Below are 9,227 nucleotides of genomic sequence, written 5' to 3' on the forward strand. Positions count from 1 at the left end.
TTTACTTTTGGCCACCTTTTTGCCATAGATGACACAGTCTCTATAATTTCTTCAACAAAAAACGTGCATATCACAACCCTTACAAAAATAAACCATGGTTTTATCATAGTAAAACTGCTTAATTTCATTTTCCATGATTTCTGAATGCTTGAGACTGTAAAATAAATTAGAGTTATAATAAAGTTATAGCCACAGGTAAATGTTGAGAGCTACAATTGTAAATTGTAAATAATACAATTTATTCATTAAATTTTTTATTTGATTAAAGTTCTATTTTCACCCCTATAGTAGGTGTTTTTTTCCATTATCATATTTGAGGAAGGGGGACACAACAATACAATCCTGCTTAGGGCTCCCATTTGGCCAGCAGTGGCCCTGCATGCATGTTCTGTAAGTCTGCAGTGATATGTATTTTGAAGAGTGCTGTACAAATAAATATGAAAATTAATATTTGCGTATATATAGACTACACTGAACCAGCAATGCATATTAATTGTCCTTTAAATACCTACCCGGAATTTTTGGCACTAAAACAAGATAAGTATGTTAAGTGACACTGTTTGTCTTGTTTCACTTTAACCAAACATAAGACTGATGTCATCCATTGTACGAAGGAATGATCCTAACCTTTCCGCTAAGGAGCTAATTTCATCCAGATTGTGATATGCATTTAACGCCATCTCTTGTGTAGCCTACAGGCACGTAGCATCAATGAGAGTTGCTTTGAGCCGTTCGGATGACTACTTTTATTGTTCTTTGTAAGGTTGCATGTTAGTTATATTTAAAAGGTAATGCCAATCACGTTTTATTATTTATTATTTATTTATTTTATAGTCTATAGCAAACAACAACAACACTGCAGGGAGTTGAACCCCATCCTGGTGGTTAACCAGGAGTACCAATACCAGTGCTTTTTTGTTATTATTAGACTATATGGAAAATTACATAGTCTATGAAGAATATTATGGTATTTGTGTAGTATTATACATGTACAATCTAATGTACCTAAACTAATAACACTGTCATTAATTATGCACTGTCACAATACACTGAGCAGAACAGTGAAATTGTGCAAATCTGATAATGGCTTAACAAGAATCCAGAAAAAAGAGATCAGCTCTATCATCGTGGTCCTTGTCTTGTTCACCATAAAATCAGATCTGTACACAACCAAATCAAGTTGATTTGTTTTAAAGATGCGTTTTAAAGAAAATGTATTGTTATTTCTTGTTGTTAATATGTGTTTAAAATAAAAATACAGTTTGTTGAAGTTGTTGATTTTAAATGCTAAGAGATCATTAATTTATTTGTGAAAACATTAAATTACATGTACATTTCATAGGCTTAAAAAGCAGGTTCAATATATAAATAAAATATCTAATAATTGTTGATTTTAAATGCTTAGAGATCATTAATTTATTTGTGTAGACATTAAATTACATGTACATTTCATAGGCTTAAAAAGCAGGTTGAATATATAAATAAAATATGTAATAATTGTGTATAATGTCTTTAAAGGGAGTATATTAGGGGGGAAAAAAACCTTCAATGCTATACAACTGTCATTAATTATGCACTGTCACAATACACTGAGCAGAACAGTGAAATTGTGTAAATCTGATAATGGCTTAACAAGAATCCAGAAAAAAGAGATAAGCTCTATCATCGTGGTCCTTGTCTTGTTCACCATAAAATCAGATCTGTACACAACCAAATCAAGTTGAGAAGCAGTTTAGTAAAATGTAAATATGTTAGCTTTGAAATGAACAGAAAACTCCCTCATGTGTGCTAAAGTACACTGGGACAATTTTGGTGTTTACTGAACACTCTTTGAAGTTCTTCACGTATACATGGTCTATTAAAGTGCCCTTTTCAGTTGTTGGCTTTTTAACAAGTTGAATAAAACCCTTGTCTGACATGAAAGAGCACAGAGATTTTGATTTCAATGCATCATTATTAAAGTCTCCTATAAGTATATTTTTATTGCATAATGAAGACATTAAATTGATCAGTTTACTCAAATTGTCTTTGAAAATTGACAAAGGATATGTTTGTGGTCTATAAACAACAGCGAGTAATATGTCATTTTTAGTAAAATGTGTCACCAAGCACTCCAAATTAAGATTAGGGAATGTTATAGTCGTGTTTTCCATATCACATGCTGTATATAATCCAACGCCACCATGTTGTTGGGTTTTCAGATCATTGAAAGGAGGACAATTGCTTGTGTATGACACAGACCTAGAAAGACCCACAAAGTTGTAATTGTTTAATTGCACAATATCTGATTGATAGCATTCAGGTAACCATGTTTCAGTTAAGCCAATGCACATGGGCTGCAGCTCTTGAGTACAAATCATCAAGTCTTGTTTATGACACCGCAAACTCTGTACATTTAGTAAAAACACAGAAAAATAACTTTTTTGATCTCTCAAAACTAAATCATCATGTGTCATAAAACAGGGCATTTCATTAAGTGCCTCAAATACTTTTTCATTACAATAAATACTTTTTTCACTAAAATCTTTTATTGTCAAACCAGGCAAACTTCTTACACGACTCAGAGCTACATAAGCCTGTCCAGCAGCGAAAACTTTTTTTAAGCTAACAACCGCATTATCAACAGTTAAACCTTGCACCTTATGAACTGTGCATGCCCAAGCCAACTTTAAAGGAAACTGTCGACGAAGACCACCTTTACTACAAACATTTTCCTCTTCTGCATATATTGGTGTAGATTGTAATGATCTTGTTGGCTCAGACATACACAGTTTACGTCTTTTTAATCCTACATTATTATCATCAAAACAGATGTAGACGACTTCAGGTAACTTCTTTTTATCAGAGCGTGCAATGTGTGTAACAGTACCACAAACACCATTAACCAGTCCATCATTAATATCTAAATTTTTAATGAGCATGACACGTGCATTTATTCCTAAAAGCAATGTTGCAGACAAGCATGTGTTGTAAACTTTTACGTGATGACCATCAAGTAATTCTGTTTTTCCAGTCTTTTTACTACGTGCATAATCTTCAGACTCTATAGTTTCAATCTCTTGACAGGTTTTAATTAAAATCTCTAGGTTGTGCTCATGAACTTCATCATTTGTGGAAAAAATATGTAAAGCATCATTATTTTCTTCCCCATTGTCACAGTTTGATAAAATTTCTAAATCTTCTTTTCTCAGTTGAGTTTTCCTATTTCGTTTTCTTAATCGATTTAATAATTCTGCAAATGTGGTGTCCTGCTGTCTAACAATTTGAGTTAATTCTACAATACTAAAATTATTTATCCATAAGTTGAGTCCAGGTTCATCTACAAAGAGAGGTTTACCTTTTACGGGAGCCAATTGGAAAAAGTCACCTACAGCGATTACAGCAACATTACCAAAAATACCAAGATCTCCGGTTTGTTTAATTTGTCTTAATCTTCCATGAATATATGCTAAAAGTTTATGATCTACCATTGAGATTTCGTCTATAATTAAAATCTGAAGGCCATGGAATTTTGCACGCAAAGAATTTAACTTCTCTTCACCCAAAGGTGCGTATGGCATCTTCATATTTGTGCCGATACAGAAAGTTTGATGGATTGTAGAAGCCTGGAGTTGGAAGGCTGAAATTCCTGTTGGAGCAGTTAAGAGAACACAAATATCATCTGGGTTCAAAGCTATTTGTGACAATAATCTTGTTGCTTCATATTTTATGGCTTTAATTAAATGGCTTTTTCCAGTGCCTGCTCCACCAGTAATAAAAGTATGAAATGGTTTTGGGTTTTCTCCTCTAATTTTATCTAGACACCACTGTCTGATTTTATAAAAAATTGCCATCTGGGTTTTGTTTAAAGAACGAATTAAATTTAAACCATCTACATGACTCAGAGTATTTTTTTTCTCTAACTGAGGAAGCTGTTCACTACTGAAGGCTAAATCTGGAATACAACTTTCAGTTTCGTTTATGTGTTTGAGAGATTCACGTCTTAATTGCGCACATTCAAAATGCTCTAATTGTTGTTCAGGACAGAGCAAACACCATGCGTTTTCTAATATGCCATCATTATCTACAGCTGTTTGTGCAGTATCCAGCATATCTGCATCTTTTTCAAAACGTGCTCTATTTGCATTTACTACAGTTTGCACTAAATGTACAGATCCGTTGCTTAAAAAAACTTCACCTTCCCTGTAAAACTGTTCAAAATGATTAAAGCCCACTGGTTTTAACTGACTATCTACACGATAGGGAAGAAACAACTGTAATAAACTTTGATAAAATTTTTCAGGACTCTTTGTCACGGAGAATCGAGCAAAACGCACAATAGCAGGTTGAGTACGTGTTCTTTTTACAATGAAACCTAAATTGTTTTTTAACTTTATTTTATTAGCAGAAGATGTTCCATGATATGCAATGCGATACTCAGATGCAAATGTAGCTAAACACATATCATCAAAAGCAGTCTGATTTGGTCTATTCTTGTAACGATCTACAAAACTTGTCATCCATATATCTTCGCTTTTCAAATGTTCAGACTCCAATTTGTTTTGAATTACACTTAATGGTAAACTCATACGAACAGTATCATCACCTGTGGGAATAAACTGAACATGTCTTGAGCACTCCTTTAAATGCATATTTGTTAATCTGTACACAGCTTCTTGCGCACTAACTTCACGATTGTGCAAATACACACTTCCTAATTTCCTCAAAGCTTGCCTTGCATCAGTATTCCCTTGAGTTGATGCTTCTCGCTGTGTATTGGCTAACAACAAACCCATTTCTCTTTCCGATTTTGAAATGTAAGAAATTATATAAACTATGCAGGCATAAGCATCAGTTACATATTGAATATCCATGTTAGCATTCCAGCACTGATGGGTAAACTTGTTATACTGATTAACCCAAACTTCATTTAACTGTCGTTTTAAAACAATGTGTGTGTTATTATTTATGCACTTGTATGCCATTTCAAATAAATCCTGATTTATACCTACACTGCCAAACAATTCTTCCATAGAGTTTACGTTCTGATCTAAAACAGCTTTCTTCACTGAAGCCATTATATCATGAGCATATTTTACATTTATTTTGTTGTTAATATCAGGATTTGTACATTCATTTAGTTTTTCACTGTTGTTATTTTGAGAACTGTCACATGAAACATCTTTGTCAGACACATCTTTCTCAGGCACATCTTCAACTTTTCTACGACAAATAAATGTTCGCAATGATGGAGGTTTTTCTTTTTACAAGTTTTAGAATGGTGTTTACTATGAAGTTGCACAGATGTAACAATGTTGTGTAGCTCCTCATTTTCAGTGGGCACCTCACATGAAACATATCTGTCTATAAATTCAACTACTTCTTCATCAGATTGTTTATCTATTTGTGGAGCATTTTTTATCCAGAACAAACAATGAACGTGAGGTGAACCTCGCTGTTGAAATTCAACCCTATAGAAATAATCAACAATTTCCCCTATAGGTTGTAGAGGTGACATGAGGACCTCTTTAAGAAAACAGTGCCACCTAAAATCAAATATACGTGCTGCAGTGACAGGATTATTACGCAAAATTGCACATCTTTCAGACCACTCTAACTGATCTGATGTTTCAGTTCTACCTTCTTGTTTTAAAATGCTTGACATTAAATTTGTCCATCTCATGTCAGCAGATGAAAATGAACAAAACCATGTGGGAATGCCCAGCTGTCGAACCATTGCAAACAAATCTTTTTGCACACCTTGCCAAAATGCAGGGGTGCCTCTTATTGGCTTTAAAAACCTATAGCCTTCATCAAAATTAAGTAATTTCTTCAAAGAATCTGTGTCTTTAAACATATCATTTGATATGGACTTATGACATCCTTGGCCTTTTCTTAGAGCTATGGAGACATTAGATAAAACCTGTTGTACCTCTGATAAATATTGTGCAAAAAAAATGTATTCAGTATTTTGTGCAAATCTTCCATCTGCATGCAATATTCTATTGTTAAAATATCTTGATAGTGTTAATCTCTTTGCCCTTTTGTCATGATATGTTGGACAACCGTTAGGAAATAAAACAGGAAAACATTTAGCCTCATTAGTTTCATCTGTAAGCAGTTTCACAGGATTGTTTCCTTCAGCAGGTGCAACGTTCAAGATATTGTCAACATATTGATCAAGTACTTCTTGCCCAATGTCAACTGGTTGTAAACACGTGTCCATAAAAACACAGTGCTGTTGTCTGTCATGTAACTCCTCATCATCATTTACATTTTCCACATAAGTGTCCTCTATGGTGTTATCATCATTTTCTGCAATATCTTGCCTGTGAAACTCATTTAACCAATCTTCATTAAACATTACATCTGAATAATACTTGTTTTTTTTTTTTTAAGTAACACAATGCCTGTTTAATATTATTTGCATCAACATACTGATATTTGTAGTGACCTTTATATGTTAATTTGCGTTTTAACTTGATGCACACTAATGAATTGTCAGTATTTGTTCTGGGCAAAACATTTGTTGTGTGTTTAAGATTAGCTGGGCAGCAAGTGACAGGGCCGTGTACTCCATTTTGACCACCTTTTGGTAATGCCAACATCTTCATAAATGTAATATGCAATGCTATTAAATGTTGTTCCAAACTATTGAGAGAACACAACTCTTCTGGTATAGGTTGTAGTTCTAGATTGTTAATGGCACTTTCTGCTGGCATTTCCCCCTTTTTCAATTTAGAGTGACAAGTAAAGCAAATCCAAAGTTGACCTTTATTTGATGTCATCAATTCACAGGGCAGAACACATTCATTGTTGCACTTGTGTAAAAACACATCAGTAATACATTTCTGAGCTAATAACACTGTGCTTGAATTTTGATTGTAATTATCTCTTTGACAACACAACACTTGTTGCCTAAATAACAATCTGTGACAAACACAACAAACAAAGTCTAGATCTGAATTAACCTTCTGTGTAAAGTTGTTTTTGACAAAATCGAACAACTGTTGTGTTTGTTTTAGGTGCTCTTTCTTTGTTTTGTTATATTTTTTTATATTTTCTTTGTGTAATGGATTATTTGCATACTTTATCTTACTTCTTTCTTTTACTTTATACTTATATGATTCATTAGTACAATATCTCAACCTGCTGTACTCTTTCAGTTTCTGTTTATGTTGTACATTGCACCTATATTTTAATTTGTTGTACTTTTTCAGTTTGTTCTTATGTTGCGGATCATGACGGTACTTTTTTCTGTTGTACTCTTTTAGTTTATTCTTATGTTGCAGATCTTCACGATACTTCAATTTGCTGTATTCTTTTAGTTTATGCTTATGTTGCAGATTATCACGATACTTTGTTCTGCTGTACTCGTTTAGTTTACGTTTGTGTTCTTCATTGCAATATTTCAGTTTACTTGCTTGTTTTACTAATTTATTGTATAACACATCACTATAATACCTAGTCCTACTCACAGCTTTTGCATGTTGCTGGAACCCCATGTTCTTATGATACTTACATTGCTTGTTTTCCTTCATTTTGCTTTTGAATCTTTTTAGTGAATAATATTTTTTAAAGTAGCTGCTATTATTAACAAATGCATCTTTATTTGAATTTTCACCATCAGAATCTTTTGTCTCATGTGTTTCATAAACTTCACTCTGTGCCTTTAGCCTTTGTCTTGTGTGTGTATGTTTAACATCATTATTATTTTTATTGTGACAGAACTCATAACAGTTATGAGATTCAAATTGTTTTACACAAACCACAACTTCATAATGATTTTCATTGGAGTGTTGCAAGTATATGCCTTGGTTGCACATCTTTTCATGCAAACAACTAAACTTCAACCATTTTCCAAGGTGAAATGTAAAAATGTCAACCCCTAAATAGTTTGCTGTGGATTGAATTTCAACCTCAGTGGCCCACGTTCCCACGTACTTCATTTTTGAAGAAGATAAATAATCTTCCATGGATTTGTATTGAGATCTTAAGAGATTCTTGTATTCAACGCTGTGCAACTGCATATGTTTCACAATTGCAAGTCTAAGTGTTCTGTGAGCTTTTTGTGTACCACATATCACCTGTGCCACTGCCCGGAAAAAACAATTCCCATCTTCAAGAATGCTTTCTGTTTCACAAGGAGAGCCCATCGGTCCACTGTCTGATGGCGAATGTAGATTTTCACCCTGGAACTCTACATGTACTTTACTACACAATTTTTGTTTCGTTTCAAAACACAAGGGACTGAAATTATACACTGTGTTAGCTCTATCTCCTAAGCAAATGACATCTGCATTTGAACTGCATTTAGAAACTGATTCAGTTATCTCTCTGTTTTCTTTAAAATTGTATTTCCTTTTCTTAACATCCTTACATTCTGTCATTTCTTCTGAACTTAAAGGCAAAGTTTGAATTTTTCTCTTTTTACCAACACAATACCTTGTTTCAGTCTTATCAGTTGAGATTTCTGCTTGACTGTGACATGTGTTGCTGATTTTAATTTGGTGTACACAAACACCAGTTATTTCAAAAATCTTTTCATGTCCGCGCATACATGCAGCTAAATTTTTAATGTGCCTCAAAACACTGGCCAAAGTTTTGTGATATACTGCTACACTGAAACCATTACCATCAATCATTCCAGAACTGCTACGTGCATGAGAATCGACCACAGCAAATTGTGTATTCTGTTTAATAATGGCACAAGTATTACCATTCAAGTTAAAAAAACATGTCTCATATTTCTCAAGTATAATTTGCAAACCATCAGCTAATGTCACCCATGCACCAGACCTAAGAAATTCTCCATCAACAACATCTACACATCCAGAAACACATCTGCCATATTCAAACTTGAATGCATTTGTTTTGAACACATATTTCTGAGGAAGATCTGGAATACATAGAAACTTGTCATCAGTTGGATCAGTAATTGAACCACTTTGATGCAAATCTGAATACAAGCTATCACCAAGATTTACCACGTTGTCTAAATCACAGGTTTCCCATGAGAACACACTGTGTACTTTGTGCATTGCCATAGCAGCCAAACTAACAGCAACACACTGTCTTCCTGCCCACTTGAACTTAAAGTCTTCTTGATGAAATGATCCACGAACATTTTTCCTTTCATTTGATGGAAACACCGTACTTTCGTCAATCTTCTTTGCAAGGCATGAATTAGTTTCTACCTTGACATTGCTGTTACATGCAGACATTTCTGATTCGATAACCTGTACCTT

The sequence above is a fragment of the Carassius gibelio genome, chromosome B25, assembly GCF_023724105.1.
Source record: "Carassius gibelio isolate Cgi1373 ecotype wild population from Czech Republic chromosome B25, carGib1.2-hapl.c, whole genome shotgun sequence".
NCBI lineage: Eukaryota > Metazoa > Chordata > Actinopteri > Cypriniformes > Cyprinidae > Carassius > Carassius gibelio.